General features: G+C 40.0%; 1 pseudogene; it reads right to left on the bottom strand.

Moving 5' to 3' along the window:
- Positions 1-13,739: 13,739 nt before the first annotated feature.
- On the bottom strand, positions 13,740-25,430 carry LOC129093498 (ankyrin repeat domain-containing protein 46-like; annotated as a pseudogene).
- Between the last annotated feature and the right edge of the window lie 2,402 nt (positions 25,431-27,832).

Here is a 27,832-nt window from a genome sequence, read left to right on the forward strand (position 1 = left end):
AGATAGTGAGTCAAAGTTTAAGATATTTATATATATATTTAAGATATACATATTCAAGAATTTGAAAACAGCAAGTTGACAATTGACCTAAAAAGATTTTGCCTTGGTGTTTAAAAGCATAGTAAGAAAAAAAAAAACATGAATAAAAAGTGATACTTTAGAAGTCGATAAACATAAATAATAAATTGAAGAATTCACAAAAGAAATATAAAAAATATATGATTAAACAAAAAGTATTTTTATTTCCCTTTCCAGACCGGAATGGGCTTCCAAGATTATAATAATCAACAAGCAACACACAGCTCAGATCAGAGGGTCAAATCCCCCCTGCCCAAAGGTTACTATCGGACATGTGACATCACCTCAAGGTTTTTCAACCAGAGAGAAACCACCATCGCATCCTCAACCTCGCCAAGTGCATGGCCTAGCCCAGGGGTAGCCAACATTTTTACTGTGTTACTGCAAAGAGCCACATAAAACACAGACACACATTAGCAGCCCATGCCTCTCCCCCTCATTCACTTTCTCCTCCTCCCTTTTGCTCCCAGCCTTTCTCTGTGCCTCCGTCACTCTCTTCCTCTCACACACACACATACAGAATGAAAATATAAAAATTTACAAAACTTGACATACACACACTCACACCTATCGTTCTCTTACACACACACACACACACACACACACACACACACACACACACACACACACACACACACACACAGGGGGGCCCAGAGAGGCCCCTAATGATGATGAAATTATAATACAGTTATTAACTAACATATAATGCACACACACACACACACCTAACATGCTCTTACACACACACACCCTCACTCAAACAGACACACACCTACCTCTGCTAAGCCAGATTTACTGCAAAAGTAACACACCAACATGGTATTGACAGAAATAGACTTAAACCTCTCCTACCAGTCATTGTCAACAATTAACATTGTGTGCATTGTCTCACACACAAACACTCAGTTCAATCAAGTCGACAAATATGACAATTTACAATAGTGTCCAATAACGGAATATGTGGAAACTTTTTTATTTTTTTTATTTTGCTCTTGTTGCTTATATGAACTTAGTGGGACTTCTGGCATTCCTTCCTATTTCCAATAGGTGTGTGACAGAAACACCTGCAGTGGCACGAGCCAGAGGATCTGTCATTTAATGCAGATGAATCCACCATTAGTTCTAATAACTCGTGTTTAAGGCATGTAGGCTGATTTAAAGGTGTTTTAGAGTGTTTATAATATATTTTGGTAAAATCAGGTGACTTTGTTTGTAGTTTATTTTGAATGGTGAGTCACCTGAAGATATGTGCACAGAGGCAAATTCACTGATAACAGAAGGAAGTCTCTGTAAAATGACACTATGAGTCTCAACCAAAGATGCATTCTGTTAAATACAAACACAATACAAACAGCAAAACAAGTCACATTAAAACATGAACATTTTTAACCATAACATTTTTTAGAGAAAACAGTTGCACAATTAAAAATGAACAATCTAAATGGAGTCAATATCACATGTTCCTCCCTCCATCTCCAATGAGAAAAAACTGTCAATGAAAGTGAGAAAATGATGGTAATCTCAGCTGAGTGGATCCCTAATTCAGGTTCAATGTTTTTTTATTTTTCAGACCCCCCTCCACACACACACAGGAGGGGAAAGAGTGGGTCATCATCATTTTGGTCAAGGCTCTCTTGCGCGATTCATTCATGCAGCGTCTTTTCTCTGACTGCAGCGGGAGGCTGCTGTGAGACTGAAGTCTCCAAAACACCAGAAAAGTCTCCAAAACACCAGAAAAGTCTCCAAATCAGCAGAAAAGTCTCCAAATCAGCAGAAAAAGTCTCCAAAACACCAGAAAAAGTCTCCAGAAAACCAGAAAAGTCTCCAAAAGACCAGAAAAGTCTCCAAAAGACCAGAAAAGTCTCCAAAACGCCAGAAAAGTCTCCAAATCATCAGAAAAGTCTCCAAAACACCAGAAAAGTCTCCAAAACACCAGAAAAGTCTCCAGAAAACCAGAAAAGTCTCCAAATCACCAGAAAAGTCTCCAAAACACCAGAAAAGTCTCCAAATCACCAGAAAAGTCTCAAAAACACCAGAAAAAGTCTCCAAAACACCAGAAAAAGTCTCCAGAAAACCAGAATAAGTCTCCAGAAAACCAGAAAAGTCTCCAAATCACCAGAAGAAGTCTCCAAAAAAACACCAAAGTCTCCAAAACACCAGAAAAAGTCTCCAGAAAACCAGAAAAGTCTCCAAATCACCAGAAAAGTCTCCAAAACACCAGAAAAAGTCTCCAAAACACCAGAAAAAGTCTCCAGAAAACCAGAAAAGTCTCCAAATCACCAGAAAAGTCTCCAAAAAAACAGAAAAGTCTCCAAATCACCAGAAAAGTCTCCAAAACACCAGTAAAGTCTCCAAATCACCAGAAAAGTCTCCAAATCAGCAGAAATGTCTCCGAAAGACCAGAAAAGTATCCAAATCATCAGAAAAGTCTCCAAAACACCAGAAAAGTCTCCAAATCAGCAGAAAAAGTCTCCAGTCTCCAAAGCAGAAAACCAGAAAAGTCTCCAAATCAGCAGAAAAGTCTCCAGAAAAGTCTCCAAATCACCAGAAAAGTCTCCAAAACACCAGAAAAGTCTCCAAATCAGCAGAAAAGTCTCCAAAACACCAGAAAAGTCTCCAAATCAGCAGAAAAAGTCTCCAGAAAACCAGAAAAGTCTCCAAATCACCAGAAAAGTCTCCAAAACAGCAGAAAAGTCTCCAGAAAACCAGAAAAGTCTCCAAATCACCAGAAAAGTCTCCAAAACACCAGAAAAGTCTCCAAATCAGCAGAAAAGTCTCCAGAAAACCAGAAAAGTCTCCAAATCACCAGAAGAGTCTCAAAAACACCAGAAAAGTCTCAAAAACACCAGAAAAGTCTCCAAAACACCAGAAAAAGTATCCAAAATCACCAGACAAGTCTCCAAAACACCAGTAAAGTCTCCAAATCAGCAGAAAAGTCTCCAAATCAGCAGAAAACTCTCTGAAAGACCAGAAAAGTCTCCAAATCAGCAGAAAAGTCTCCAAATCAGCAGAAAAGTCTCCGAAAGACCAGAAAAGTCTCCAAATCAGCAGAAAAGTCTCCAGAAAACCAGAAAAGTCTCCAAATCAGCAGAAAAGTCTCCAAATCAGCAGAAAAGTCTCCAAAACACCAGAAAAGTCTCCAAATCACCAGAAAAGTCTCCAAATCACCAGAAAAGTCTCCAAATCAGCAGAAAATTCTCCGAAAGACCAGAAAAGTCTCCAAATCAGCAGAAAAGTCTCCAAAAGACCAGAAAAGTCTCCAAATCAGCAGAAAAAGTCTCCAGAAAACCAGAAAAGTCTCCAAATCAGCAGAAAAGTCTCCAAATCAGCAGAAAACACCAGAAAAAGTCTCCAAAACACCAGAAAAGTCTCCAAATCAGCAGAAAAAGTCTCCAGAAAACCAGAAAAGTCTCCAAATCAGCAGAAAAGTCTCCAAATCAGCAGAAAAGTCTCCGAAAGACCAGAAAAGTATCCAAATCAGCAGAGAAGTCTCCAAAAGACCAGAAAAGTCTCCAAAAGACCAGAAAAGTCTCCAAAAAAGTCTCCAAATCAGCAGAAAAGTCTCCAAATCACCAGAAAATGCGCTATAGTAACAGCTACAAAGTCGCTAGAGGGGTCTGAACAGTCGCTACGTATAAGTTGGAAGTAACAGTGTTATGAGTAACACTGGGAGTAAGGCAGGCGCAGTCAGTGGGAGGGGGGGGCATAGTGGTTCATCCAACGGGAAGATGACAAAATATACATGCGTAATCTTGGCACCAGAGGGGGCTCTTTAACTGCTCTAGGTGTCAGTGAGCAGGTTGGGACATTAAGTGCTTTGTAAGGATCACATTACAGATTTAAACCACGCCTATTCTATTTTTGGGATCTTGATTCCTACAAATGAAGCCTCGTGCCGGCTTCTCCCTCATCTTTCATTCACCCTGCCTCTGCATAACTGTCTGCTCTCCTGCTGGACGATGACCTGCTCTTTAGTCTCTTTAGTCTCTTTAGTCTTTGCGCTCCTTCTCATTGTCACTGACAAACTCTGTTTGGCAAAAGTGGCAGTATTAGGAGAACCAGTGAAGTTGACTCCCAGTGGGCAATGCACCGACGTCTCGTTCAGACTGAGTGCGGATGACGACAGAGTGACCGTGGCACGTTTTATTGACGGTGTTTGGGTTGGAGAGGGACCGTACAGAGACCGGGTCGAACCCAACAACACCTCCTCTGTTGTCCTCACCAGTGCGACTTACAACGACAACCTCCCGTTTGAGTTCTTCTGCGGCAGCAGACTCCTCGATGCCGCCATCCGGCTGCAGGTGGTTGTACCTGTCGACTCACCTGTGACTGAGGGAGAGCGAGCCCAGCTGAGATGCTACTCCAAAACCACCCGCCCACCTGTGAAGTCCGTGAGATGGGAGAAAGAAGACGGAGAACTTGTGTATGAAGTGGAGCCATCAACCGGGGGGATCGACTCTGAGCGGATGAATGTGTCTGTGTCTCCGGAGTGTTACCTGACGGGAGACTGTTCCCTGATTATTGATGGGGTGAGGGTGGAGGACCAAGCTGTCTACATGTGCTACACCGTAGATGAACATGGAGAGAAGAAGAGTGGGTATCCTGCTGCTGTGAGGATGAGAGTCATCACAGTGAGTACCCCTCTTCTTAAAAAGAAAAAAGAGAAAAATCTCACGTGCATTATGGGACTGTTACGTCTGTTATCATGCAAATGATTCAGTGTCACCATTATTTTTAATTAATTATAGTTTTATTTTCCTCTCTCTGTAGCAAACTCAGAACACCACTGCAGAGAACGTGAGGATGAGAGTCACCGAGAGAAACCGGGACCAGACCACAGTGAGGACCCCTCTTCTTAAAAAGAGAAAAGAAAAAAGAGAAAAATCTCACGTGCATTATGGGACTGTTACGTCTGCTATCATGCAAATGATTCAGTGTCACCATTCTTTTTAATTAATTATATGTTCCTCTCTTTTCTTCTGCAGCCAACTCAGAACACCACTGCAGAGAAGGTGATGGACACGGGGACCATAGTCGCCATAGCAGAAGCTGTGGTTATAAGTGTTGTTGTTATTGGTGGCCTTTATTGGTTCATATCCCGCAGACGGAATGTCTCATCTCATGAAAACTCAGATGTGGAGATGAACGCATTAAATGGGACTGGTCCTCCTGGATCTCGAGTTCTCGAAGACCCCCCGATGTCCAACACATATGATTAAGGGGGGGACTAATACTTTTTTATTAAATCATGAATTCCAAACATGTATTTTGCACTACTAGCCTGTATGTTTACCTGCTGTGCCAATAAATTAGATTCAAATATTTTAAATCTTTGTTGTTTAGTCATGTTCTCTCTGTGTGTGTGTGTGTGTGTGTCTGTGTGTGTGTGTGTGTGTGTGTGTGTGTGTGTGTGTGTGTGTGTGTGTGTGTGTGTGTGTGTGTGTGTGTGTGTGTGTGTGTACACTAACAGGTGATCCAGCGGCCATAATGATGCATGTCACACATAAAAATGTATTTCAGGTTTGCTGTGTGTGAAGGCCAAAGAGAGGAGGGAGGGGAAGGAAGGAATGTTGTGATTAAATAATTAAGTGAATAAACTGGAATGGCCACCTGGTCCAGACGTCATTATGTCCAGTGTTGCTATTGAAACAATAACTTGTGTATGATTTTGCTGTTCTCTCTCTGGATCATAAATGGTAAATTGACTGTATATGATAGCAGAAGCTGTGGTTATAATTGTACTTCTTGTTGTTATTGGTGCCTTTATTGGTTCTTATCCCGCAGACGGAATGTCTCATCTCGACCCGCTGGTGAAAACTCAGATGTGGAGATGAAAGCATGAAATGGGACTGGTCCTCCTGGATCTCGAGTTAATGGGGGTCTTCGATGTCCAACACATATGATTAAGGGGGGGACTAATACTTTTTTATTAAATCATGAATTCCAAACATGTATTTTGCACTAGCCTGTATGTTTACCTGCTGTGCCAATAAATTAGATTGAAATATTTTAAATATTTGTTGTCTAGTCATGTTTCTCTGTGTGTGTGTGTGTGTGTGTGTGTGTGTGTGTGTGTGTGTGTGTGTGTGTGTGTGTGTGTGTGTGTGTGTGTGTGTGTGGGCCGATGAGGTGTAGGCCTACCAAGGCGCCAAAGTGACTGAATTATTGTGTAATAAATAAATAAAAATCAAACTAATGTTATCGGTTTTTTTAAAAGTTGTAAAAAGAATATAGAAATGCTTATTTAAAAAAAAACAAAAGCCTCATATGGGGTGTTGGCCACATGAATGGGACTAATTGCATATGCAACACAAGCAAATGTTACTGCGGAAATGAGTCCCCAGAGCCAAGCACTTTTATTTTTTAACAAATTCACATGCAAATTGGCCTCCACTGTGTCTTTGGCTCTCTTATCAACGGATCCTTTGTGCACTGATCTAAACACCTTTCAGACGGTGCGTCCACAAATGCTTTTACAATTTCATAAATATACACAAATATCCTCCAATGAATCGCCACCTTATCGTGGTGGAGGGGTTTGTGTGCCCCAGTGATCCTGAGAGCTGTGTTGTCGGGGGCAATAGCTCCTGGTAGGGTCTCCCAAGGCAAAGTGGTCTCGGGGGAGGGGTCAGACTAAGAGCGATTCACCAAACCCCAATGAATCGGACGATGCAAGGTTGTGGCACCTCGCCCGGAATAGGGAAACCGGGGCCCCTCCTGGAGCCAGACCTGGTAGGGGAGCTCGCCGGCGAGCGTCTGGTGGCCGGGCCTTGGCACATGGGGCCCGGCCGGGCCCAGCCCGAAAAAGCTACATCGTGCCGCCACCCTGTGGGCCCACCACCCGCAGGGATAGGCATTGGGGTCGGGTGCAATGTGAGCTGGGCGGCAGGCTGGGGCGGAAACCTGGGCGTGCTGACCCCCGGCATCAAAGACTAGCTCTAGGGACGTGGAATGTCACCTCTCTGGCGGGGAAGGAACCGGAGCTGGTGCGGGAGGTGGAACGCTACCAGCTAGATATAGTTGGGCTCACCTCCACGCATAGCACCGGTTCTGGAACCAAACTCCTGGAGAGGGGCCTCTCTGCGACTGGGAATCGCAGGAGGAAAGTCTCTGACTGTTGTTTGTGCCTATGCACCAAACGGCAGTTCGGAGTACGCGGCCTTCTTGGAGTCCTTGGGTGGTGTTCTGGAAAGGGCGCCGACTGGGGACTCCATAGTTCTTCTGGGAGACTTCAACGCTCACGTGGGTAACGATGGAGAAACCTGGAGGGGTGTGATTGGGAGGAACGGCCTGCCCGATCTGAACCCGAGTGGTGCTTTGTTGTTGGACTTCTGTGCTAGTCATGGACTGTCCATAACAAACACCATGTTTGAGCATAGGGAGGTTCATAAGTGTACTTGGTACCAGAACACCCTAGGCCAAAGGTCTATGATCGACTTTGTAGTTGTGTCATCAGACCTGCGGCCGTATGTCTTGGACACTCGGGTGAAGAGAGGAGCAGAGCTGTCAACTGATCACCACCTGGTGGTGAGTTGGATCAGGTGGCGGGGGAGGCTGCCGGACAGACCCGGTAAACCCAAACGTGTAGTGAGGGTGAACTGGGAACGTCTGGCTGAGGATCCTGTCCGCAAGGTCTTCAACTCCCACCTCCGGAACAATTTCTCGTGCATCCCGGGGGAGGCTGGGGACATGGAATCCGAGTGGGCCATGTTCAAATCCTCCATTGTGGAAGCTGCTGCTAGGAGTTGTGGTCGGAAGGCGATCGGTGCCTGTCGTGGCGGCAATCCAAGAACCCGCTGGTGGACACCAGCGGTGAAGGAGGCCGTCAAGCTGAAGAAGGAGGCCTTTCGGGCTTGGTTGGCCGAGGGGTCTCCTGAATCAGCAGGCAGGTACCGGTTGGCCAGAAGGGCTGCAGCTGCGGCGGTTGCTGAGGCAAAAACCCGGGTGTGGGAGGAGTTTGGCGAGGCCATGGAGAAGGACTTTCGAATGGCCTCAAGGAAGTTCTGGGTTCAATAGGTGTGTGACAGAAACACCTGCAGTGGCATGAGCCAGAGGGCATGTCATTTAATGCAGATGAATCCACCATTAGTTCTGCAGTTTGGTTGGCAAACAGATATCACGTGTTTAAGGCACGTGGACATGTCTGCAGCCCACAGAAGAATAAAGTTAATTGCATTGCAGATTGATATTTTAGATATTCTAAACTGCCAAAGTGAGCTATTGTATTATCAATTCTGCATGTGCAGTGCAGCGTTTTTTATTTTCTTTGTCCCCCAAAACACGTCACTGTGAGCGGCAGCAGCAACATAACATCAATGACAGAGTGAGAGTTGAAAGAATAGATGTGTGTGTGTGTGTGTGTGTGTGTGTGTGTGTGTGTGTGTGTGTGTGTGTGTGTGTGTGTGTGTGTGTGTGTGTGTGTGTGTGTGTGTGTGTGTGTGTGTGTGTACACTAACAGGTGATCCAGCGGCCATAATGATGCGTCACACATAAAAATGTATTTCAGGTTTGCTGTGGTGTGAAGGCCAAAGAGAGGAGGGAGGGGAAGGAAGGAATGTTGTGATTAAATAATTAAGTGAATAAACTGGAATGGCCACCTGGTCCAGACGTCATTATGTCCAGTGTTGCTATTGAAACAATAACTTGTGTATGATGTTCCTGTTCTCTCTCTGGATCATAAATGGTAAATTGACTGTATATAATAGCAGAAGCTGTGGTTATAATTGTACTTCTTGTTGTTATTGGTGCCTTTATTGGTTCTTATCCCGCAGACGGAATGTCTCATCTCGACCCGCTGGTGAAAACTCAGATGTGGAGATGAAAGCATGAAATGGGACTGGTCCTCCTGGATCTCGAGTTAATGGGGGGTCTTCGATGTCCAACACATATGATTAAGGGGGGGGACTAATACTTTTTATTAAATCATGAATTCCAAACATGTATTTTGTACTACTAGCCTGTATGTTTACCTGCTGTGCCAATAAATTAGATTGAAATATTTTAAATATTTGTTGTCTAGTCATGTTCTCTCTGTGTGTGTGTGTGTGTGTGTGTTGTGTGTGTGTGTGTGTGTGTGTGTGTGTGTGTGTGTGTGTGTGTGTGTGTGTGTACACTAACAGGTGATCCAGCGGCCATAATGATGCGTCACACATAAAAATGTATTTCAGGTTTGCTGTGAGGAGCGAGGGGAAGGAAGGAATGTTGTAATTAAATAATTAAGTGAATAAACTGGAATGGCCACCTGGTCCAGACGTCATTATGTCCAGTGTTGCTATTGAAACAATAACTTGTGTATGATTTTGCTGTTCTCTCTCTGGATCATAAATGGTAAATTGACTGTACTTGTATGACGCTTTTCTAGTCTCAAAACACACCTTGGGCTAACATGCCCACCTGCCCATCAGGACATCTAACGTTCAGAAGACATTCACACAGGAGCAGCCTGAAGGAGCTCGTCTGTACTGTGTTGAGAAATAATGCCCTCTGTTTGGCCAACAGGTAGATGGGGGGAGGGGTGTGACTCAGGGAAGATATGACTGCCATTCCGCTCCAAACAAAACTCTTCAAAATCTATTAGTGGATTCAAAAAAAAAAATATATATATATATCTATATATATATATATAAATAAATAAATTAATTATATTAATATATATATATATAAATAAATAAATAAATAAATAAATATATATATATGTAAACATGTTGTAACTGGAACTGGAGATAAAAATATGCACCGGGAAGATATCATAACAGGGCCTGATGATGGCCTTTAAATGAATTATGAGAAGTCTATAGTGACCCTAATGTGATTTAAACGTCTCTGTGTTTTTTTAAGGTTTGAGTTTTTAAAACACATTTTGGTAAAATCAGGTGACATGTTTTGTAGTTTATTTTGAATAAACCTTTATTTTGGCAAACACATTTAAAAATACAGTTTATCAGATGATGTGCTCCTCTCCTCTCCTCCCTAACTTTACTACAGTTACATGTAAAACGACTGCGTCAGGCTCTGAGTCACAGCAGGAAGAAGTAAACGTGACTCAGCAATCTCACGTGACAAATACAAACCAGCACAATTAAAGACACGTGAAGGGAAAACACGCGTCTCACCTTACCGTGGGTGTGACGTCAGACAAATAAGTCGTTTTAAATTGAACATGGTTTAATTGATTTAATCCAATTAATCCGACAGCTCAGAGGAGATGAAGCTCAATTGTTCGTTGATGGCGTTTAAATCCCAGAATAAAAAAGTCACTCCGGACTGCAGGACGTCCTCTGATGTTTGACCCTTAAGAGTGAATTCTCTTCTAGTTTCATTTAAAAAAAGAATGAAAAACTCACCTGTTAAATGCAACTTTTCTCCAGCAACTATATTTTGTTTTTATTCCAACGCAAAATCGGTTGGTGTCTAGTTTAAAGACCTTGTTTGGATGTTTTTATACCAGTTTGTAAATAAATATTTACCCTTTTGTGTGTTATCCTTTGTTCTTTACATGTCTGCCTTTTAAAAAACACTTTGCTGCTCGTTTTCATAAATGATCTTTATTATTATCAACCACACAATATATGTTTTAAGATGAAACATTCGTTGCAGAACAGTAAAAGTTAACAAATCTATCGCGTTAAAATGACACTTAGGCTTTAAACGACCTGTCAATCATGACGCAGAAGTGTCACATGATAGGACAGAAGCTTTTGCAAGTCAACACATAGTTGATAAATATAAGATAAGATAAGATAAGATAAGATAAGATAAGATAAGATAAGATAAGATAAGATAAGATAATCCTTTATTAGTCCCGCAGCGGGGAAATTTGCAGGCTTACAACAGCGTAGAGTAAAGTGCACACAAGAGACATAGAAGAAGACAAGATAAAAAATAAAAAATGAAAAATAAAAATAAAATAAAACAAGTATTATAAATAAGCAATAAAAAAAAAACAGTAGAAAAAACAACAATAACTGAAATATTATATTTACAGACAGAGAAAATAAACAACTATTTTAACTATTTCTAACTTTTTTTAACTATTATTGCTTATAAGATAAGATAAGATAAGATAAGATAAGATAAGATAAGATGAGATAAAGAGGTTTTTATTGTCATTGTACAACGAAACTCCGTTTGGAGGCCTCAGCCAGCCACAAACACAATAACAACAATATACAAGATAAAAACACACAAAAGGAATGAACACGTCACCATGTACAGCAGGTGCGTGTTTCACATGTACAATGTGTGCAAACAGCGCAGTGGAGACACAGGTGAGTCCCGGGAGGACCTCCTCTCACCGGGCTGCACCAGCAGACAGACAGAGGCCTGCTGTGGAGCTGAGCATGGAGAACCATCCTCCTGCTCACCGGCAGCACAGGTCCACTGCTCGTTGACAATAATAACATAATAACATGACAATAGAAACCTGTGCAATACATTGCACATTGCACTGTGCAATAATGGTTAAAAAAGTTAAAAGTAGTTGAAATAGTTGTTGTTTTTTTCTCTGTCTGTAAATATAGTATTTCAGTTATTGTTGTTTTTTCTACTGTTTTTTTATTGCTTATTTATAATACTTGTTTTTATTTATTTTTATTTTTCATTTTATTATTTTTTATTTTATTTTTTATTTTTATTTTTAGCTTGTCTTCTTCTACTATGTCTCTTGTGTGCACTTTACTCTATGCTGTTGTAAATCTGCAAATTTCCCCGCTGCGGGACTAATAAAGGATTATCTTATCTTATCTTATCTTATCTTACATCCCAGAATAAAGAAAGTCCCTCCACACTGCAGGATGACCAGAGGCCTAACCCTGCAGAGTGAACTCTCTCATACATTCATTTACTCCTTTAAAAGGCCGCAGAGCTGCCCTGTTCCACCTTCTCACATTCATTGTTTTTTTAAAAATCAAAGCAAATTGTAAAAGTTTTCTCACGTTTTGACAAAAGTCAAAGGTCAACCCCGCCCACACCTATATCCCAGACTTTTAATTGGCCAGAATATTATTCACGTTAACGGAGCAAAAAGTACACACAGCCTCATTTGATCGGGTAGAACTGGGCCTATCCAGGCCTCCATACAACCAGGTTAAGGTTTAATAAATCAAACATTATCGGACATGGAATGCATGCAAAAAAATAAAATAAAATTGGCCTTCAAAAAGAGGTAGGAGGTCGAATGAAATGTTAAAAACACTGGTCTGAATTGTTGGCATTTATTCCACTATGTTTTATTTACTTTGTATATTAGGTTTTTAATTCATTGCACAGGTCACATCGTATTTATGTGTTAAATATGCATTTATTTGCACATAAATTATTTAGGATTTAGTGTGACTCTCAGTTGAAATCATTACATCCGACACGAATAAACGAAATAAATCCCGACTTGCTCTGACGTCATGAACACGTAGATTGTTGAATAGTGGTGTCACGTTGATGATTCTGGTAGTAATAATAATAATAATAATAATAATAATAATAATAATAATAATATTATAATAATAATAATAATAATAATAATAATAATGATAATAATAATAATAATAATAATAATAATAATAATAATAATAAGGCTGTCAGGCTGCACTACTCTGCTCCCAGCAGACCACATGACACATGACAATAAAAACATGACAATAAAAACCTGTGCAATACATTACACTGTGTAATAATAGTTAAAATAGTTTTCTGTCTGTAAATATAATATTTCAATTATTGTTGTTTTTCTACTGTTTCTTATTGCTTATTTATAATACTTGTTTTTTTATTTTCATTTTTTATTTTTATTACTATGTCTCTTGTGTGCACTTTACTCTATGCTGCTGTAAACCTGCAAATTTCCCCGCTGCGGGACTAATAAAGGATTATCTTATCTTATCTAATAATAATAATAATAATAATAATAATAATAATTGTTATTATAATAATAATAATAATAAAAAATCAAACAGTCAAAATAATAATAATAATTGTTATTACAATAATAATAATAATTATTATTATAATAACAATTATTATTATTTTGACTGTTTTGTTTTAATAATAATAATTATAATTATTACTATCATAATAAATAAGGTTATTTATTTAGTATCTGTAAATAAAGATATTTATTGAGAAAGCCTTATTCCACCTTGATGTCACCATGTTTTCAGTCAGAGAACTGGATGTGTGATTCCATAGATGAACGATGTGAAGCATCAGAGAACATTAAAGGAGAGAACGATTGTCACTGATGGACACATCACATAACCCAAACGTAGTCTGAAACTACAGGTAGACTACAAATGTAACAAGAGGATGGAAACATTTCCTGTGTTTTCATTGAAGGCGGCTGAACTCTGACCGACGTGCTGCTGCCACCTGCCTTCGTCCACTGTGGAGGCTATTACCAATAACCCCAGAATAGAGGTGACATGTCCAATATCAATAGGAGTAAAATAGTAGTGTTTTTGATCCCTCACACCTTCCAATTTATACACATGAACATTTTAACAAATTGTAATTATTTCTTATTAATAACATAAGGAAATGAAAAGGATATAATGTGGCATTTTGGATAGGAAACTCTTTTTTCAGGAAGCATAAAGTGTCAGATCGATTTGACTATTTAGCAACTTGTAGGAAGAATGACAAGCATGTGCATAAAGAATTATACTGGATGGATTAAACACATTGTGTATTTATTTATTAATGCACTGATCAGCAGATGAATCAGAAATCTGACAATATGGGTAGCTGATTAGAATCAAACATACACATGATTTTTCTCTTTTTACACGTTAAATTAGGATTCACTTCAAATGATGTATATAGTACACAGAGAGGTGGAAAAAAAGCTACTACAAATAAAATCTACATGGTTTACACGTCCGTTAAGATACAGTGAATATAGAGCAAAACATTGTTAATCTGCTGTTTTAATCCTACAGTTTATGAGCATTGTGCCTATATATATCTATATATATATATATATATATATATATATATATATATATATATATATATATATGATGTTTACAACAACAGGGCAGATTTAAATGCTTCTGGAGGGAATGTCTTAACTTGCTGTTGTGAAGCATGAAGCTTTTTTATTTTGAAAAGGCACACAGTCAAGGTGCTTTTCTAATCTGTTATGTAAACAGACTGAAGTGAGTCAATTTGCAGTAATTATAACTAAACTGTCTCCAGCTGGAATAAAATAAAGCAGCTAAAGGAAGCGAGAGTAAACATTACAGTATGCAGGAAAATAAACACAGAGGATATTTGATAAATAACACAAGTGAAAGATCAGACAAATAAGAAAGTAGAAGATACAAAACATTGGCAATATACAGTTTGTAACAGAAGATACAATATGAATGAAATGAAAAAGGTGTCATACGGCATTAAAAACAAAACCAGAGCCTCGTGTTTTCTCTCTCGCTCGGTTTTAAAAGCAGCTCCAACTGTGATGGTATTTTAAAGGGGATATGTTACATAATATTTAAACAAGCAAACATTATGTTCTTAATATGAGACACTTCCTAAATCCTCCTGCTAATCTCCTCAAGCTTTACAAGTTGTTTTTATTAATGGAGAGAGAGAGAGTTTTGTTCTTTTGGATCGCTGCTTTTTTAGAATACTTTTCCCAACAATACAATATGCTGCTTCCGTGTTTGGATAACCACGAGAAAGATCTGGGCTGCAAATAAACACAAATCTGGGTTTCTGCTCTGGTCTAAACACAGCGGAAAGCAGAACTTACTCCACTACCTCCCATAACCCATGCCTCTTCTTCACCACGCCGCCTCCTCCCTCAGTGCACCAGCTCCAGCTGGCTGGTGGAGAACGGCAGGACTCCGCTGACGTAGTAGGCGATGCCCAGGGACAGCAGGGCGATGACCACCAGCAGCAGCAGCACCCTCCAGAAGCCCAGGTCCTCCACAAACTCCTGCCAGGTGGTCCTGAAGCTGGACAGGACCCCCTCGCTGCTCTGCAGGTTGGGGTTGAGTAAGGAGTGGCTCTCCATCGCACTGTGACGGAGGACAATCACTGTTATCAATACGATCTATACTCCACCTTTTGACTCATGCATGCAGCTTCACTGTGACTTCTGTCTGAGTTTCTGCAGCCAAAAGTCATAGTAATGAGTGTTTTGGCTGTAGATAGGAAATAGCTCTACTGGAAAAATAATTTAATCCTATTTTTGTAACAGCCTTAAGCTTAATTTGTCCTGTTTCCTGTTATGATATACGCAGCTTTTTATTGTTCAAGTGAACACCCAGGTACTTATAAGATTGCACAATCTCAATGTCCATTCCCTGGATGTTCACTGGTACCGGAGGAGAGTGTTTACCCCGGCGGAAGTCCACCAGCAGCTCTTTGGTTTTAGCAGAGTTGATCTGGAGGTGGTGTAAAGTCCGAGGTGTAAATGGAGAAGAGGAATGGAGCCAGAACGGTTCCTTGTGGGGCCCCCGTGCTGCAGGACACCAGGTCCGACTCACACTCCGGGAGGAAGCTGCTCACCAACATGAATCCACTTGTGAGAAAGAAGGACATGCTCTCATTTCTCGGGATGGAAAATGACTGCCGGCACTGGAGTTTTGATTTGGCTGCAATGGACTCTGTGCTTTATGTGCAGTCTGCTCCTCCTCTGGTGCAATGGACAGAGAGTATGCAAATGTGCACTCACATCAGCCCAGAAACAAGTCACACTATCGCTCTGTTGCGTAATACTCGTCTCCACTGTTACCTGTTGTCTGCGGTACGCCGGGCTGTTTAAGGTCAGTGGCAGCAGTTGCCATCTTGATTGAGAAATCTGCGGCCATTGTTCTGGCTCATGATGGCATATAATCGCAAAAGAAAATGTGGATGGAAGTAAAGTTTTAGGTGCTTTTGGGCTAAACTTCCTGTTTATGTGTCAGAGTCATGGGGAAGAAGGAAGATGATTTTTTTCAGATCAGTTTCTTCTTTGAACATGAATGAGCGACAGTTTTTTTTCGGTCCAAGCAAGTCATGACACCTGATATAAGAAACGCGTGGCGGCGTATGTCCTCATCACTGCTCTCAGTCCAAACAAACCAAAATACATCCTTTAAGAGACAGACATTTTTGGTTTAAATGTTTGTCTTTCTTACTTCACACACACACACACACACACACACACACACACACACACACACACACACACACACACACACACACACACACACACACACACACACACACACACACACACACACACACACACACACACACACACACACTTCTATCTAGTATTCTTCCTCTTTTCTGCATTCCGTTTGATTTCAGTGATGTCTTTGTTTTAAAGTGTCACGCTGATCCTATTCAGGTTATGATTTTTACATAATATATGAGAAACCTGGTTATTAGTATGACGTGATCTTATCAGTATCCGTCAGTATGAAGGTTTACATGCATAGTGTTTCCTGTCCCCTGAACATTTCCCTCAACGACTGAGTCATTTCATGAACTGAGAATGAGCTGTGGTTGACTAAATTAGCTTCCGAATATACCGCCGTTGTTAAATTACTGGTGATGGAAAACAACAAAATACTAATTTACGAGGTAACGTGAGCTGATGTCAGACTTCAATAAGCCACAGTATCCAGTATCTACCAGAGTACTCCAGCCAGGATTCATCTCAAAATAGGGATCAGGGTTTATTCAGGTTTCTGAACCTAGCATTTAGTGTTTACATGCACAAAACAGAAGCAGGACATATTCTTTTTTTAGCATGGTTTCTTAATGTATCAGTGCTTGAATCTGCTCCAGATGTAGCATTAGCATCCTTTAGCATCGGTCTACAAGTAGTATTAGCTGCAGTTCTGATTGGCTTGCTTACATGTTAAGCGCCAGTTGGTGTGCAAAAAGTAATTCTGTCATACAAAGAGGATGGTTTGAACAGTTAATCATTATGAAACGACTTTCAAATACATTAACATCCATTCACCACAAGGTCTGCAAGACAAAACACTTAATGTGTAGCACTGCAGTAAGCACAAGGTGGAGTTTGAACCCAAAACCCACCCACGATTGTTAGCAAAGGAATAGCCCCTTTGCTTAAATTCATGCCAAGACTTAACAGGCAAAAAGTTACCAGGGTTTGACCAAACTCTCAAAAGTTATTACTTAAGACACTTTATACTAAATGCTGGATTTTGTGTAACACATTTCATAACAAATTTACAAGGTCAAGTTTCGGGATAAGGAGAAAAAAGCCATAAAACACAGGAGATGAGACATGGACGGTAAATGTAGAGGGGGATAGAAAGCTGCAGGTGACTCATTAAAAGAAAGCAAAGGGTGAGTCAGTCATTCTGCCTTTCTACAAACGACTGCAAACATCTAGTGAATTCCAAGGGTACTGTGCAGCTAACACACACGCGTGCACACACACACACACACACACACACGCACACGCACACACACACACACACACACACACACACACTCCATCATCCCTCACACTCTCCCACATCTGGCTCACCTCTCACTGTCGGCCATCTGCATGGTCTCCAGTTTGGAGTGGGGTCCTCTGTTGAAGCCCTTCACCTCCTGCTCCTCCAGTCCTTCCAGCAGACGGATGGCGTCCTTGTTGACGCCGCGTCTCTTCGCCAGCACCAGAGGGGTGGAGCCGTTGTGGTTGCTGTTGAAGCAGAACAACCGACAGACACACTGTGAGATCAAAGGGAAGACTGGAGGGAATGTCAAGAACGGCCACTTAATAAAAAAGGGAAAACACATTTCAAAACTGTACGTTCACGGGGAAGTGTTAGGAAAGTATTCATGTCAGGGCAGTGTACTGTCAGTAAAAGAGAGATACATGTACAGTTAATGTTTGTATAATGCACAATCGGGCGCTTCAAGTTTCACATCTCTACTGAAATAAAATCAACAGGGAGGCTCTAAACTTTAGAGTCTCCCTGTTGATTTTAATGCAATACCGCTTTCTATCCAAATTTCTTTTGATAAGCTTTTATTCCCCCATTCATTACCTCTAAATACCTTTAGCATGTGACATGGAGGGCCTTCATCAGCCCTCCTCACTTAACATCTGCTTTATGTGGCAGTCTGGGAGGTGAAAACAACATGTGACAACACTTTCTCCTGATTCTCCTCCTGTCAAACCTCATTACGACGGAACGATTTACACCATGAAGAATAACCCTGGCGTGCAGGAAGAATATGAGTTCTGTAAACGCAGCATACATTGTAAGAGTGCTGGGAAAGCAGAGCAGACTACTGACTGACTATGCTGTCAACTGGCTCAGTGATGCCAGTTTGCAATTTGGCCCCATTCTATACAAACAAATTGTCTCTTTGTGTTTGTCACAGTCCATATTTGGTGGAGGATGTTGACCTCTGATGACAGCTGAAGGATGTGGCCACGCAGTTGCTGCCTGCTTATGTGTGAATCACCATCAAAGATCAAAGGCTCTCAGAAGCTGCCGGTTACCAAACACTTAACTCTCAACTGCACTGCTCGGGGTTTCACACCCACGGACCAAAGGCTGAGGCCTAGAAACAAAAAAGATTCAAAAAGACAAGAGTCCGTTCCCCTTTTATGAGAAGATAAAGACACTGTTGCACAGCAGCTTGAGAAGACAAAGCAAGTTGTCCACCTTAGATTAACATATTGAGGTTAACCCACTTCCTCCACATATACTTCCTCTATTAAAGCTGAGAAGTTCAGCTTCAAATTATTTTTAGCCTCTTTTTTTCCCTTTCTGAAATCTCTGTTTGGTTGTTGTGCTCCTTTGGCAACGATTGCCCTGCAAAACGTATTATCTGCATCGTTATCAAAGGAAGCCAGCGAGAAGGCACCAACCCACCGTGCGGTTACAAAAAAAATCACACTGATGAGGCAAAATTAAGATCCAACTTAAAAACTCGAAAATATCCGACCTCCTGCTAGAAGAAGTGGGATGAAACGCAACTCAAATTCAGAGTTCCTACTTGTAAACTCGGGGCAAATCCATCTAACCCGACTTCACAAACAGGCACACACACTTTGAAGATGTAAACCATCAACTAAAAAGCAATGTAAAGTATATTTGCCTGTACTTGAACTAAAATAAGCCATAATAATATATAATAAAACCTGCTCTGCATGTAAACTGACGTCAACATGTGTTGTCATGTCATAAGCTAGCTGGTTAGAGTTAGCAATCTCTGAAACTTATCTTATCTTTACAAAAGATAATATAACTTATCTTTTATCTTATCCAGGGTTAAGGGTAAACGTAAATACGGGAGCAGAGTTGCAGACTTTCACACTTTACCCACCCAGTTACCCACCCAGTTACCCATCCAGTTACCCATCCAAAACCCTATAGAGACTGTGTCTGCCCCACGGCCACTTCTGTTATGTAAATCAAAAGTCAACAGAAGAGGAGTTCTACAAAATAACCTAATGAATGTTAAGACAACCAACGCAACAGTCTGACATATTTGTTAAAGAAATATGCTGCTGAATCACCATAAAAGTTCCCAGGCTCTTAGAAGCTACTTCCTCTGCAGGTACCGGCTGCCAAACATCCCCCATCCTCCCTCCAGCTATTTCTCTTAGCTGGTTGTTCACCACCACGCCTAGAATTTATGTCTCTCAGATTTCTGTTTGCTGATTCCTGATATCTGAGTAGAACAACCTGCATCTAAATCAGCTGAAAGTGTTTAGCATTGTCTTTCTCATAAACTGTTAGTTACATTTAACTCTCAACTGCACTGCTCAGGGTTTCACACCCACGGACCAAAGGCTGAGGCCTAGAAACGTTCACAGCCAAATAAGAAGTGAACAGCAAATCAAGGCAGAGGGCGAGGTCTCTGCAGATACAGACTCTGACAAACACTTGTAAGGGCTCATAAGTGAGGATTGAGAGGAATTCATTTTGTATGAGTATAAAAATTGCTTTTAGGAAAATGCTGCATAGTATAACATACAGGATTTATCATGTAAGAAAGAACAGAATCACACTATTTTTTAATGAATCCTTTCATTAAGATTTGATTAGCCTTACTTAAGATTCTAGGTTTGTTTTTCACTTAAATAGGAAGCTCTCTACTGAAACATGTGTGTCCCATTCAATGAAAACAAAATGTACGGTGAAGTGATTGCTGGATGGTTTAGTTTTGAGCATAGTTTGATGAGAATCGGGATAACATCGTTAATTGATATTATTTTGGCCGGGATAATCGTGACATCAACTCATAAGTATCATGAATGTTTGTCTGCCACAGAACTGGGATGTTGTTTTTGCCGCTGATACCTATTGCAGATTGTCTGTTGGCATATTAGCATATTGGCATATTGGCTCCAAACTATTTTTCTTTTCCAACCCCGTCACAGAAAATATTTCTTGCCGCCCACGAAACCGGTTCAACAGGAATCGGCAACTAGAAAGCATAAAGGCCGGTCTTCAATGGCATATTTTCACCCAAAAAACACAAGTTTTAATTATTCTTCCATGTCAGCTAGTATTTCCCCGAATCATGCTGTCCTGAGATGAAGAGAAGCATTCTTAATATATGAGAAAATGCCAACAGCGGTTGAGTTTCATGACGTATTTCATGCAGGCTGAAATTCATGAGTCATTATCTTCTAGGGCTATGTTTAATGATCTGTTGACATGTGTTTTTACAGCCTGGAGGAGAGGATGATGAAGGCACACAAATCACTGCAGTGTTTATTTAGCTTATTCAACACACCTTAAACTGAATCTTAAATAATCTACACTTGAAAAACTCCTGTGTGACAGTTTTATGTTTTCTGCTAACTTGTGAAATACAATAGCTCTCTGTTCGTTCAGCTAATGTGGGAAACTACGAGAGACTCACATCCCCTCGACTGTTCTGGGGAGGGATGTGCTGATTTAACTCATCAGCCTTTAAATACATTTTGGTAATGTGGTAAGCACATTTTCACACCTTTGCAGATTCACTCTTGAGTCAAGGGTGAGTCATTCTACAATCGACTGCAAAGATCTAGTGAATCCCGAGGGTACTGTGCAGCTAAAACACACGCACACACACACATGCCCCAAAGTGAGACGGATAGAGTGAGAGGATATGATAAAACAACCTCCCTGCCTCATCAAACCTATTACACCCGTTTCAGTTCTATTTACATTCTATCTAGTATTCTTCCTCTTTTCTGCATTCCGTTTGATTTCAGTGATGTCTTTGTTTTAAAGTGTCACGCTGATCCTATTCAGGTTATGATTTTTACATAATATATGAGAAACCTGGTTATTAGTATGACGTGATCTTATCAGTATCCGTCAGTATGAAGGTTTACATGCAATGTTTCCTGTCCCCTGAACATTTCCCTCATCTCGGCAACGACAGTCATTTCATGAACTGAGAATGAGCTGTGGTTGACTAAATTAGCTTCCGAATATACCGCCGTTGTTAAATTACTGGTGATGGAAAACAACAACATACTAATTTACGAGGTAACGTGAGCTGATGTCAGACCAGCACGCGGAACAGGAAATGATCAGAAACCTGGACTTCAATAAGCCACAGTATCCAGTATCTACCAGAGTACTCCAGCCAGGATTCATCTCAAAATAGGGATCAGGGTTTATTCAGGTTTCTGAACCTAGCATTTAGTGTTTACATGCACAAAACAGAAGCAGGACATATTCTTTTTTTAGCATGGTTTCTTAATGTATCAGTGCTTGAATCTGCTCCAGATGTAGCATTAGCATCCTTTAGCATCGGTCTACAAGTAGTATTAGCTGCAGTTCTGATTGGCTTGCAAAAAAGTAATTCTGTCATACAAAGAGGATCATTATGAAACGACTTTCAAATACATTAACATCCATTCACCACAAAGACTGCAAGACAAAACACTTAATGTGTAGCACTGCAGTAAGCACAAGGTGGAGTTTGAACCCAAAACCCACCCACGATTGTTGGCAAAGAAATAGCCCCTTTGCTTAAATTCATGCCAAGACTTAACAGGCAAAAAGTTACCAGGGTTTGACCAAACTCTCAAAAGTTATTACTTAAGACACTTTATAATAAATGCTGGATTTTGTGTAACACATTTCATAACAAATTTACAAGGTCAAGTTTAGGGATAAGGAGAAAAAAGCCATATAACACAGGAGATGAGACATGGACGGTAAATGTAGAGGGGGATAGAAAGCTGCAGGAATGGGAAGGTAAAATCCACCATCACGTGTCTTACCAGATGTCGATCTTCAGCCCGTTGGAAACCAGGAACTGTATGGTATCAACATGACCACACAGATGCAGCGCCGTGTTTCCTTGATAATCAGTCGCCAGCAGATCGGCCCGAACTTGTGCAGGAGGCGGCATATCTCCACGTTCCCCGGGCGGCGGCTAGGTGCAGGCCGGTGCGGCCCCGGTTGTCCCGGATGTTGGGGTCGCATCCCGTCTCCAGGAGCCGCTTGGCGAAGGGCAGGTCTCCGTCGATGCAGGCCTGCAGCAGAGGCACGTTGGTCTGCGACGAGTCGTTGATGAAGACATAGGACATGTCCGAGTGGGTATCAGAAAATTCCAGCGTACCTGCATCGAGGATCAAAGAGGAAAGACGGGACATATGTTTAAGTCTCACCATCATTTAAATGCACTGAATAGCAGACAATGTTTGAGGAAAAGGAATCCTTATGAGGATCTACCAGCATTTATATCATCGATCAAACTTTTAGGTCCATAAAGCACAAAGAAAGCAAACACAGGCTTTATACGGAACTATAAATAATAAGAACAATAAACCAGAATTTTGGAAAATATTTTGCATTGTCTGTAGCAGCACAAAGCATAAAGTCTAAGGGGTATCGCTGGCTTAAAACAGTAATGTAGCCTGTGATGTGAGGGTTTGTTTGAATATGAATTTTAGAAGTCAAGGTGATAGCCGACTCCCACTTGATTTGCAATAAATAAAATAGATTTGTATAGAAAAAGCTTCTGTACCAATGATGGTGAATTGGAGTCAGATAAAATGCAACTTCAAATACTGAGGTCCAGCTAGAATAGTGTCACTATGCAAAACAATGGTCCCCGTCAGTAAGTGGCTCCTACTTAAGCCCATTTCTACTTCAAATTTGTAGTATTCTTAATACTTATTTTAATCATGTATTTTGGTTCAGGCGGTCATCTACCTTTCACTAATAAATATGTCATATGAACTACTAAATCAATGTAAAAGACGCTGAAGAGAGTTTAAATAAGGGAAGCATAAAAGCAAGTGTTTGTTCTTGTTAGTAATAATAATAATACATTTTATTTATAGAGCGCTTTTCAGTGCAGTGAGAGTGAACCAAAACAGCTTCTACATTTGATATCCAGGGCATTAATATCGCAGAAAACAAGTATTTGCTTTGTAAAGATGTAGTGCAGTTTTACCTACAGGGGAACCAAGAATGAAGTCACTCTCCCACTGTGTAAATAAAAGAGTCTCTCTTTAGTCTCTCTTTATTTACACAGTGGGAGACCCCTCCCTTTATATTTGGGGTCTGTGTCTTGTTTGCTGACTATAATTTGTCTTTCAGGTTGTTGATTGTCCTCCACCTGAACATGGATGTCCCTCTTCTTTGGCTGAAACGGCTGCAGTTTAGTTTCGTTTGCTACGGTTCCACACATACTGACATTACTGTTTACTGACTCTCTGTGTTTGTGAAGATGATTGATTTGTTTCACTGAGGCGTCTGCTGCAATTATTGAAAAGATCTTTAAATCAAGACCATAAACAAATGCTTTCTATATAAAAAAAAATTGAGACAATGCCTGATATAGTGCAGGATATGCTGTTTTATCTGAACTTTAAAATGTCCTTTTTTCCAAGTGACTCATTAATAGAAAGCAATGTCTCCATATGTAACCCTCACACAGGTTACATATCTATAAATCATGAGCAGTTCAAGGAATACTCAGGAATTCCTGGTAATATACATCCGGGCATTTCTGACCAACACAAAATTGGTATTTAAGCAGTTGTAACACCCTCATTATCTTTCTTTTTGCCATATTTACTTATGAATAGAACGTGTGATGCATGTTTAAAAAGTATTCCAAGAAATCCTAGAAAACTTCAAGAACAAGAACACTTGAAGAATTAAAGCATTAGACTCTGGTCTGACTCAGGTTGGCCTCTAACTAACACAAACAACTGTATTTGTGCCCACTGTCATCATAAAACAACACAATAACACTGTACATGTCTACTCCCCACACTTTCTCCTGCACTGGACTCATGCGAAATATTGCACACTGCACACATGTAGATATACTGTACATTTTGTATATTAATATAGTTTATACTTCATACCTCACTTCACTGGATCTTTTACTGTATCTTGTTGTTTGTTGTCATCTTATAGTTATTTTATACTGTATACAGTACCAGTCAAAAGTGTGGACACACCTTCTCATTCAACTACTTTGAAGAATCTAAAATATAAAACATATTCTGGTTTGTTGAGCATTTGTTTGTTTACCACATAATTCCATATGTGTTCCTTCATAGTTTGGATGTCTTCAATATTAATCTACAATGTAGCAATATGTATATATATATATATATATATATACATATATATATACACACACATACATACATATATATTGTTTGTTGTTGTCTTATAGTTATTTTATACTGTATATATACTGTACATTTTGTGTATTAATATAGTTAATAGTTAGTTATACTTCATACCTCACTTTCTTGTTGTCTTATAGTTCTTTTGTATTTTATTGTATAACATCTTTTATTTATTATCTCTGTACTTGAGCTGCTGTAACACCTGAATCCCCCCATGAGGATCAATAAAGGATCATTAAAGGAACATCTATCTATCCATCCATCCTGAGCTTTTGATTCAGCAACTTTTCTACCTTAAATTGGGGAGTAAAAGTCAAATACTTTGCATGTTATTCCACATTTATCTCATCAGTTTCATGTATTTGTGCACATTATTAACTAACAACACAGCATATAACATTATTATGAACAATATATGTACACACAACAGACACAAACACCCTTTAAGCTCCTTTATATCCACACAAAGTCACACAAACATCTGAAGAATCCTCGTTTCAGCTAGCTGGCTACATGTAGCATCAGCTAGCGGAGCTAATGCTAGCTAGCATGCTAACGTTTTAAAACATGCTAACACGTGGTTTAATGATTCCAGAAACGTGCATGCGAAGTAAACACGCCTTTAAGAAGCTGTGTTGTCCGTCTGCTGCGTTACTAACCTGTTAATATGTCCCCAATTAGCAGAAAAAAACACAGTTCGCCTTTGAGCTAACGCTGCTAGCAGCTGTTGTTGTGATGCTGAGCCGGAAACACAGCGCGGCCTCTGTCGCCCCCTAGAGGCCTGGCGGGGTCATGACAGGTACTGCACGTCCACTCATTCATTTAAAATAAAACAAGATAATCCTAAATCAGGGAGAGTTTATTTATCTGAAGGAGGAGGGTTTTCTAAACTAATAAAGCTTCATCCTTCAGTTCATCACAAATATTAAGATAAGAACATTTACAGGATTACAGCAGCATAGAGATATGTATATATATAACAAGAGACATAGTAAAACAATATTATTAATTAAAATTATAAATAAGTAAATAAGAAAAATAAAAATCCACAATAACTAAAAAATAAAATATATATATATACAGCGGGTAAAATAAGTATTGAACACGTCACCATTTTTCTGTTGTCATCTTATAGTTATTTTTATACTATACTGTATACAGTACCAGTCAAAAGTGTGGACACACCTTCTCATTCAACTACTTTGAAGAATCTAAAATATAAAACATATTCTGGTTTGTTGAGCATTTGTTTGTTTACCACATCATTCCATATGTGTTCCTTCATAGTTTGGATGTCTTCAATATTAATCTACAATGTAGAAAAAAATAAAAATAAAAATAAAGAAAAACCATTGAATGAGAAAGTGTGTCCAAACTTTTGACTGGTACTGTATACACAGCGGGTAAAATAAGTATTGAACACGTCACCATTTTTCTCAGTAAATATATTTCTGAAGGTGCTATTGACATGAAATGTTCACCAGGTGTCAGTACAACCCAAGTAATCATACATACAAAGACAAACCAAACAAATAAATTTAGAAATTAAGTTGTGTGTAATAAAACGGAATGACACAGGGAAAAAGTATTGAACACGCTTACTGAAATGTATTTAATACTTCGTACAAAAGCCTTTGTTGGTAATGACAGCTTCAAGACGCCTCCTGTATGGAGGAACTAGTCGCATGCATTGCTCAGGTGTGATTTTCTTCCACACAAACAGTCTTCAAATCTTGAAAGTTCTGTTGGCCTCTTCTATGAACTCTGATCTTTAGTTCTTTCCATAGATTTTTCTATTGGATTCAAGTCAGGTGATTGGCTGGGCCATTCTAGCAGCTTTATTTTCTTTCTCTGAAACCAATTGAGAGTTTCCTTGGCTGTGTGTTTGGGATCATTGTCTTGCTGAAATGTCAGCCCTCGTTTCATCTTCATCATCCTGGTAGATGGCAGCAGATTTTTATCAAGAATGTCTCGGTACATTTTTCCATTCATCCTTCCTTCAATTATATGTTTGCCAGTGCCGTATGCTGAAAAACAGCCCCACACCATGATGTTCCCACCTCCAAACTTCACTGTTGGTATGGTGTTTTTGGGGTGATGTGATTCCTGTTGAACCGGTTTCGTGGGCGGTAAGAAATATTTTCTATACTCAAAACTAAACCATCCAGCAATCACTTCACCGTACATTTTGTTTTCATTGAATGGGACACACATGTTTTAGTAGAGAGCTTCCTATTTAAGTGAAAAACAAACCTAGAATCTTAAGTAAGGCTAATCAAATCTTAATGAAAGGATTCATTAAAAAACAGTGTGATTCTGTTCTTTCTTACATGATAAATCCTGTATGTTATACTATGCAGCATTTTCCTAAAAGCAATTTTTATACTCATTCAAAATGAATTCCTCTCAATCCTCACTTATGAGCCCTTACAAGTGTTTGTCAGAGTCTGTATCTGCAGAGACCTCGCCCTCTGCCTTGATTTGCTGTTCACTTCTTATTTGGCTGTGAACGTTTCTAGGCCTCAGCCTTTGGTCCGTGGGTGTGAAACCCCGAGCAGTGCAGTTGAGAGTTAAATGTAACTAACAGTTTATGAGAAAGACAATGCTAAACATTTTCAGCTAAGAGAAATAGCTGGAGGGAGGATGGGGGATTTTTTTTTTTTTGTAACCGCACGGTGGGTTGGTGCCTTCTCGCTGGCTTCCTTTGATAACGATGCAGATAATACGTTTTGCAGGGCAATCGTTGCCAAAGGAGCACAACAACCAAACAGAGATTTCAGAAAGGGAAAAAAAGAGGCTAAAAATAATTTGAAGCTGAACTTCTCAGCTTTAATAGAGGAAGTATATGTGGAGGAAGTGGGTTAACCTCAATGTGTTAATCTAAGGTGGACAACTTGCTTTGTCTTCTCGAGCTGCTGTGCAACAGTGTCTTTATCTTCTCATAAAAGGGGAACTGACACAGTTTATGAGAAAGACAATGCTAAACACTTTCAGCTAAGAGAAATAGCTGGAGGGAGGATGGGGGATGTTTGGCAGCCGGTACCTGCAGAGGAAGTAGCTTCTAAGAGCCTGGGACCTTTTATGGTGATTCAGCAGCATATGTTTGTCACAGTCCAAATATGGACTGTGACAAACACAAAGAGACAATTTGTTTGTATAGAATGGGGCAAATCCCCTCAC

Source organism: Anoplopoma fimbria, chromosome 7, assembly GCF_027596085.1.
Source record: "Anoplopoma fimbria isolate UVic2021 breed Golden Eagle Sablefish chromosome 7, Afim_UVic_2022, whole genome shotgun sequence".
Classification (NCBI taxonomy): domain Eukaryota; kingdom Metazoa; phylum Chordata; class Actinopteri; order Perciformes; family Anoplopomatidae; genus Anoplopoma; species Anoplopoma fimbria.